General features: G+C 51.1%; 1 pseudogene; it reads right to left on the bottom strand.

The window, feature by feature from the left end:
• Nucleotides 1-3293: 3293 nt before the first annotated feature.
• LOC112673439 (uncharacterized) lies at nt 3294-7531 on the bottom strand (annotated as a pseudogene).
• Between the last annotated feature and the right edge of the window lie 941 nt (nt 7532-8472).

The raw sequence follows: 8472 nt of genomic DNA, 5'->3' as shown, positions 1-8472 counted from the left end.
TCTGTAGTGGAATGTTCTGTATATGATACAGAATTAACTCAATGATCCTGCTTTCCCCGGACACTCAGAAAGCCGTGACTCTGGGAGGAATAAAAACTTACAAAGAAACATGATGCTAGGTACTATTTAGAGAGACCCTGTGAAAGGTAGAGCAGGGCAGCTGTCTCCCCCATCCCCTTTCCTCTCTGACTGCTTAGTGTCCTCCTCCCCCACTTAGGACGCTTGCCTCCTTATATTTCAATCCCTCCTTCTTTCTTTTAAACTTGGGTGGCTCCTTCAATGGGGCGCTGCTGGGGCCTTCCCTGCCTGGGACTCTGCTGCTCCTGAGGGTGAAGGTCCCCAGGCAGTGGTCCCATGGGGTTGGGGACATAAGATGGGCTCTGCCCTTCCCATTTCTACTCTTTGATGGTGGTGCTACAGCTGCTCTCCCCTCAATCCACCCACGAGAAAACACCGAGAAAACACACCTAGTCACAGCCGGGGCTACCAGTTTGCTTCCAAAGACTAGTCTCATGTAAAGAACGTATATCCAGGGCAGCCTGGGTGGCTTAGTGGTTTAGCACCGCCTTCAGCCTGGGGCATGATCCTGGAGACCCAGTGGGGCTCCCTGCATGGGGCCTGCTTCTCCCTCTGCCTGTGTCTCTGCCTCTCTCTCTCTCTGTCTCTCTCTCTGTCTCTCATGAATGAATAAATAAAATCTTAAAAAAAAAAAAAAAAAGAATGTATATCCCTGTAGTCACATTGCTTTGACCTGCTCTGGTCTATAATTACCTGGGTATGATTAAAGGACCTGTTGTCTGCTTCAGGGTGTACTTTTGTTAAAAGAACCCTCATGTTAGCTGAGATTGGCTTTGTCTGGAGCTGGTCAGAACGCAGGGTGCTGATGACAAGTGGATCTTTTCTGATCCTATGCTCCCTCCCTGATGGAAGGCTGGGGGAGGGGGAGGGAGGATGGGAGTTGTGTTTCAGGTAAGCCTGCACTCAGGTATGAAGATGTCCCTTTGCCTCATGCCTTCAGTGTGGCTCCGAGGAGCTGTCTGATAGGCACCGAAGAAGGCTATGAGATATCATTGCAACAGCTGAGACTGGACTCTTGAGTCATAGACGGTGCTAGTGGCACTCCAAGCATGTACTGATATTTCACATTACAGAAGATAACATTTCCCTTTAATGTCTTACTACCTGATGAGTCACTTATTTTGTAGCTAGCAGAGCAGGAAGGTTAGGGTAGCTGCTCTGGCTCCAGACAGCATGGACTTGAGTCTTAGGTCTACGTCTTATTGTGTAATTTCAGGCAAGCAACTTAAACCTTCCCATGATGTGGTTTTCCCGTCTGTAAAATGGGGTTTCCCATCTGTAAAATGGGGCACTAAGTAATGCCTATCATCTAGGGATGTTGTGAGGATTAAATGACTTCATACATACAAAGCACTTGGAACAGTGCCTGAACAGAGAAAATACTAAACAAATGGGAACTTTGATTATTAAAGTTTATTTTTTTTTAAAGAGTGATGAGTAATTGTCACCTAAATTGACTTGTTTAGGGATGCCTGGAATAAAATAGAAAAAAAATTGACTCTTTGTGACCTCACCACCCCTCATGACAAAGATGATAAAGACAAAGCCCTTTGTGAGGCTGGAGTGAAACCACTTCCCTCCTGGTATGGAGAACTTACCCAGACCGTGAAGACCATTCTGACAGTGAGGGGATTATTGCAGAAACAAGACTTCAGATTCCAACTGGGCTGAGCAGGTCACATTTTGAGCAACCTTTCCTGAATCCCCTTTGTTTCCAATCACTGTTGTCACAGCCACCTTTACTTTCCCTGCGGGGCTTGAGTATTCAGGTCTTGGGCAAGCCTTGACTCTTTTATAGCAAGTGCTTTCTCATTGTGCCTTCTAGATTTTAGAGTGGAAGATTGCTTTACCCTCCACCCATCTCTGGGCAACAGCCCTCACCCCTTGACCATGTTTCTTCTCTGAAAACATTCAAAGAACAGATATTCTTCAAAAAAAAATTTTTTTTATTTATTCACTCATGAGAGACACACACAGAGAGAGATGCAGAGACACAGGCAGAGGGAGAAGCAGGCTCCCTGCGGGGAGCCCGACATGGGGGTTCTCCAGGACCAGCCCTGGGCCGAAGGCCGCGCTAAACCGCGGAGCCACTGGGGCTGCCCCAGAATAGATCTTCTACGCCAACATGGATATTCAGGGCTATCGTGGAAACGGGGCAAAGCAGAAGTTTGGGGCCACTTTTGGCGCCTTCTTAGTTGTTTTGAGGACGAGCTGCTATATCCTTTGAAAGAAGTTTCCAGTTAATAAACACTAATATAAACGCACATTTTAAAATTTATCTCATTTTATAGATTGTGCCTGCTTCCCAAAAGCATGTAAAAATGGGGTGGAGAGGTGAGGATCCTGGGATTGGTTGCTCAGCATCAATACTTCCACTTCCTTCTGCCTCCTTCTCTCTTTGTAATGTCATTTTTGCAGGATTTCATCTTTGAGGTTACTTTTGTTTGATTCAATGAGACCGAACTTCCACTGTGAGAAATCACAGTTGGCTTAAGAGGAGGGGAGTAGATACCCAGAGAAAACTCTGAAGATAGCTTCTAATATCTTTGGATGTTAGAATAGGGGAGAAATACTCAAATACATGAACTTTGTTTTGAAATGCCTACACATCTATTCAAAAGTGTCCCTGAGAAAGAGGGACGTGCAAAATCACCACTAAGCCACCCCACAGTAATGATCGCAATACGTAAGGTCCCTCGCTGGATGCCAGGACAGAGGGCAAATTTTTAAAGAGAAATTGGTTATTGGTGTGGTCTAAGATATCTGTTAATGACAAAGGGGAAAATAGTACCCTCGCAGTGGAGAAATGAGGCAAGACACCATCCTATCCAAATGATGAGGGTTAAAGTCACCAGTGACAAGACGCATTGACATGAACCTTGGGCATTATGCACAGAGAAGACTCAAGTGTTACTTTTGTGGTATTCTTGCCCCAAACACAAAATTACTATCTCATGAGCAAACATCAGACAAACCCAAATGGAGACATTTACACGGTAACTGACCAGTGCTCTTTAAAAGTGTCAAGGTCACAAGATATAAGAGAAGATTGAGGAACAGCCAAACTAAATGGAAAGTGCGATCCTGGGGTGGGTCTTAGATTCAAAAAAGACACGAGTGGACAACCAGAGAAATCCAAATAACTTTTAAGACTGTTGTTCCTGTAGTGCCCAAGATTGCGAACCCGAGAAACCGCCAAGGAGCCGACACCGATGCAAACACACGAGGGTTTATTTACAAGCTCGAGCCTGGGTCCAAGTATACCCGACACAGCGGAGCCGGGACTTGGACCCCGAGACTAAGAGGCGTAGCAACTTTATAGGGGCCAGTGGCCAATGGGATACGCAGAAAGTTGCACAGTCATGCTGGTCCACTGAGCCGGATTTCCGGTGAGGGTGTGTCCTGGTCTCTGACTAGGGCGGGCAGTGCCCTAAGTAATAAGCAGGTCAGCACAAGGCGGGTGCAGCCCAAAATAGAGTCAGTCCTGCTCTGCTTGTCCAGGGGTAGGGGGTTTTGTTCAATTTCCTGGGTCCCACATTACCCCCTTTTTCAGAGGATCCTATGCAGGACCCAATCATGGGTCCAGGTTGCTCTCAGAGTGAGCTAGGGGGAATGATTAAACCAGGATTCTCACCAACCTTGTTGCTGTTCTCGCTCTTATTTAAGGCAGCACATAGTCCCCCCCCGCCTTTTGTTGTAAGAAGACTAAGTCTAATCCCCTTCTATTTTGAAGGACAACCTCGGACTAGGGAGTCTTGGAGGTGGGAAATAAGTGAGAACGGCGCAGTCTTAGCTTTAGGGGATTGTCCTTGTCTGGTCGGCCTTTCCATTCTGGAACAAAGTCCTTGAGAACGGCATGTGGGTCAGCTGGCCGGACGTGGGTGTAGTGGACCCAGGGAGTAATCCCGTCCACCTTGAGAGCAGTGGGAGTGGTCAGGATCAAGAGGTAGGGTCCCTTCCAGCGAGGTTGAAGTGTCCGGTGTTGGTATCTCAGTCACCTGGCCGGTATTGATGGGGATCCGGGGGTGGCCCCGTCTCATAGAGGGCCCTCAGCTTAGGCCACACCTGCTCATGGGTTCGTTGTAACATTTGGAGGGAGAAAAGAAGTTGGTGACCATCAAATTCAGCAAGCACCTCAAGTTTTAAAATGGGGATAACAGGTGGAGGAAGACAGAACATGATCTCGTAGGGAGTCAGTCCCATCTTATATGGGGAGTTCCTCACCCTATATAGGGCGAAGGGGAGGAGAGTCACCCAGTCCCGCCAGTCTCCAGGGCTAATTTAGTTAAGGTCTCCTTTAATGTTCTGTTCCTCCTCTCTACCTGTCCTGAGCTCTGGGGCCTATATGCACCATGTAATTTCCAATCTGCCCCAAGCACTAGTGCCACTCCCCGTGTTACCTTAGAGAAGAATCCTGGGCCGTGGTCTGACCCAATCTTAACAGGAAAACCATACCTCGGTAAGATGTCTTCCAGCAGTTTCTTGGTCACGGTCTGTGCCGTTTCACGTTTGGTGGGAAATGCCTCCGTCCATCCTGAAAGAGTATCTACAAACACTAGTAAATACCTGTATCCGTATTTTCCAGGTCTTACCTCAGTGAAGTCCACTTCCCCGTAGGCTCCTGGGCGGTCCCCTCGGAGCCGGGTGCCCGGGTTAGATCCATGGGCGGTGGCATTAGTTAACCGGCATGCGTGGCAGCTCGCCACAGTCTGCTCCATCTCTGCTCGAGTGTCTTTAATAGTGATCTTTGCATGTCGTGTGAGGTCTTCCATCTTCCTTGTCCCATGGATGCTCCGATGCATCCTGGATAGGCCTCGCCGTCCCAGTTCCTCCGGCAGGATGATGCTGGGGTCTGCGGCCCTCCCCCAGCCACGCAAGCCCTGGGTCACCGGCAAGCGTTGATCCAGCCTAAGTCCGCATCAGTACAGTTGGGGGTGTCGGGCAGGGTCGGTGCCCCGGACCGGGTCGCGTGGTTGCTAAGACCTGGGTCACCAGAAGGGCCGCCTCCTTAGCTTCTGAGTCCGCTAGCCGGTTCCCGCTCCTGGCGTGTCTCTCTCTGGTGCCGCGGACAGTGCATGATGGCCAGGGCCCTGGGCAGCCAGAGGGCCCTCAGGAGGTCAAGGATCTCCGCTGGGTTTTGAGCAGTCTCTCCCTCTGCGGTCAGGAGCCCTCTCTCCCTGTGAAGGGCCCCGTGGACTGAGCGGCGGCGAGGGCGGACCCGCTGTCGGTGTAGACGTTGATTCCTTCACCTTCCCCCACGGTCAGCGCCTTGGCCAGTGCGGGTTCTGCCCGTTGAGCCGACGCTCCGCTGCCAGTGGCTCTGCCCAGACGGTCTCCGTCTCCGAGGTCGCGGCTGCCCCCGCGGATCTGACTCCTTCTCGGACAAAACTGCTGCCGTCCGTGTACCAGGTGGCGTCCGCGTTGGGCAGTGGCTGGTCCTGGAGATCAGCTCTGACTCCGTGCACCTGGCGGACGGTTTGCGGCTGTGGGATCCTTAAGACGGTTTCCTTCCGCGCATCCATCAACCATCTCTGTCCATCCTTTAATTTGTACCCAAGGTAGCTCACCTCTGCTCTGCACATCTGGGCTTTTTTAGCTGAGGCCCGGTATCCTAGGGCCACTATGGTCTGGAGCAAGTCCCTGGTGCCTCGCAGGCATGTGGCCTGGTCCTCCGCCGTCCACAGGATATCATCTACATATTGTAATAAAGTTAAATGAACGGAACTCACCCAAGTCTTCGTGTAAGGCCTCATCGAAGATGGTCGGTGAATTTCTGAATCCTTGTGGTGGTCGAGTCCAGGTGAGCTGGCCATTGATGCCTTTCTCAGGGTCCGTCCATTCAAAGGCGAAGAGGTCTTGGCTCCTGGGTGCTAAAGGCAGGCTGAAAAAGGCATCTTTTAAATCTAATACTGTATACCAAGTTTTGTCTGGAGGCAGGGTGGAGAGGAGGGTATATGGGTTTGGGACCATAGGGTGCATATCCTCTACTCGCCGGTTGACTTCCCTCAAGTCCTGGACTGGCCTGTAATCCTTAGAGTGCGGTTTTGGAACCGGCAGCAAGGGAGTGCTCCATGCCGATTGGCAAGGCCTCAATATGCCCGAGTCCAGTAGTCGCCGTATGTGGGGTGTGATTCCCTTTCGTGCTACTAGAGGCATGGGGGATTGGCGGACCCTGACAGGGTCGGCCCCCGGCTTTAGTTCTATGTATGTGGCCGGTCGGTGCTGGGCCAGCCCGATTCCCCCAGTTTCTGCCCACGCTTGGGGAAATTCCCACAGCCAAGGGTCAATGTCAGTCATTGGGGCTGAGGGCATTTGGTGGAGAAGATATTTGTCTTCTAAACTCAGGACAAGCACCTGAATCAGGTGCCCCTTTTTGTTTAGGACTTTTGCCCCTTCGAGGTGGAAGCAAATTTGTGCCCCCATCTTGGTGAGCAAATCCCGACCTAACAATAGGTAGGGACACTCAGGGATGACCATGAAGGAGTGGGATACCCAGCCCGTGCCGAGATCCACAGTTCTTCGGGTAGTCCATGAGTACTGTTTGGTGCCCGTGGCCCCTTGCACCCATGAAGTTTTGTTTGCCAATTTCCCTTGGGGTTGTAATAAAACCTAATATTGTGCCCCAGTGTCCCCTAGGAATTCAACAGGTTGCCCCTCCACTTTAAGAGTTACCCTGGGCTCGGGGAGGGGTGCCGAACCCTGACTTCCCTAATCGTCCAGGTCCTCCATTTCTAAGATCTTGGCAGGGGCCTTAGATCTTTTGTTAGGGCAGCTTTTCACCCAATAGCCCTCCTCTTTGCAATAAGTGCATTGGTTTTTGTTCAGCTTAGGGCGCTCCCGATGGGGATCAGGGCCATCCTCCTTACCTGTCCCTGAAGCCAGCTTCTTGAGGTGCCTCCATCTTTCCTGTGGGTCGTCCATGGTTGTGGCCAGCAAGATCTTGGCCAGATTTCGGGTCTGCCGGTCACTTAGTTTGGTTTGTTGTTCTTCCGGACTGTCTCTATTATTATAGACTCGTTCTGCTACTATCACTAAGTCCTGCAAGCTCTTCTCTCCCAGTCTCTCTACTCTTTGCAATTTCTTTTTAATGTCCAGAGTGGCATGATAATTGTGGCCTTTGTTTCCGGGGTTTCTGGGTTCATAGGGGTGCACTGCCTAAAAGCCTTTATGACTCTCTTTAAGAAGGCTGCTGGACTCTCATCCTTACCCTGTCTTACATCATAGACCTTGGCCAGATTGGTAGGCTTGCGGGCGGCAGCCTGGAGACCTGCCCCTAGAATCTGGCGGTGGACCCGGAGTCTCTCCTTACCTTCAGCTGAGTTGTAGTCCCACGTGGGGCGGGATAAAGGGAAGGCAGCGTTTATGAGGTCTGGGTTTTGAGTTGGCTGTCTGTCCTCTCCCAGGACAGACTTCCGGGCTTTCACCTGAATTCGTTCTCTCTCCTCAGTGGTGGAGAGAACCTGCAAGAGCTGTCGGCATCATCCCAAATAGGCTGGTGGGTAAAGAGAACAGTATCTAAAAGCCCGATTAGACCTCTCGGATTATCAGAGAACTTTGCATTTTGGGTTTTCCAATTATATAAATCACTGGTGGAGAACGGCCAATATAACACTAGCTGTTCGCCAGTCTCGTCGGGGGGCCCCATGGCGCAGAGAGGAAGGGCGGTGGAGTCGGCCGGGCCGCATTCGGAGGTGGGGCCATTCGGTGGGTCCGGCCGCGTGTCCCCGCTGCTGGCCCGCGACAGGGACTCCCTCATCAGGGAGGGGAGCGCCCCTTCTGCAGCTCCCGATGCCTCCAATGGAGGGGCGGAAGTGGGGGGGGATGCCCAGTAGGGCGGCGGGAGAATTAGGTCCTCCGGGGAGGAATCCTGGAAGACCGGAGGAAGGGGTGCTTCGGGCATAGAGTCGGTCTCCTTTTTGGCTTTCCGCAGGGCTAGAATCTCTGTGGGTCCTGCTTTGGGGGGTAAAAATGGTTTTAGCCAAGGAGAAGGATTCTCCATCATGTCCTGCCAGGCCAGGATGTAGGGCACCTGGTCAGAGTGGCCGTCCGGTTCGTTCCTGAAGATCACGGTCTTAACCTGTAAGATAATAGGTAGGTGGGAAGTTCCTTCGCGGGGCCATCCCACGTCAAAGGTTGGCCATTCTGATATACAGTAAATTTGGAACCTCTTTCTCCGTATGTCTATGCTCAGAATACAAGCTCTTTCCCTAACATCCGAGAAGTGAGAGAGCATAAGAGACAGGGGAGTGGTTTCTGTCTCCCCCGTTGTGTCCCCAATCCACACCAAGACACAGAGAGTAAAGACGATTAACAAGGACCCAACAACACAGACAAATGCACAAACAGTTAGCAAGGACATAGTAACACACAAACGTTCCGTGCGGCCGCGGAGAC

Source organism: Canis lupus, chromosome 24, assembly GCF_003254725.2.
Source record: "Canis lupus dingo isolate Sandy chromosome 24, ASM325472v2, whole genome shotgun sequence".
In the NCBI taxonomy this organism is placed as follows: Eukaryota; Metazoa; Chordata; class Mammalia; order Carnivora; family Canidae; genus Canis; species Canis lupus.
This window is presented reverse-complemented; position numbering and strand designations above follow the sequence as displayed.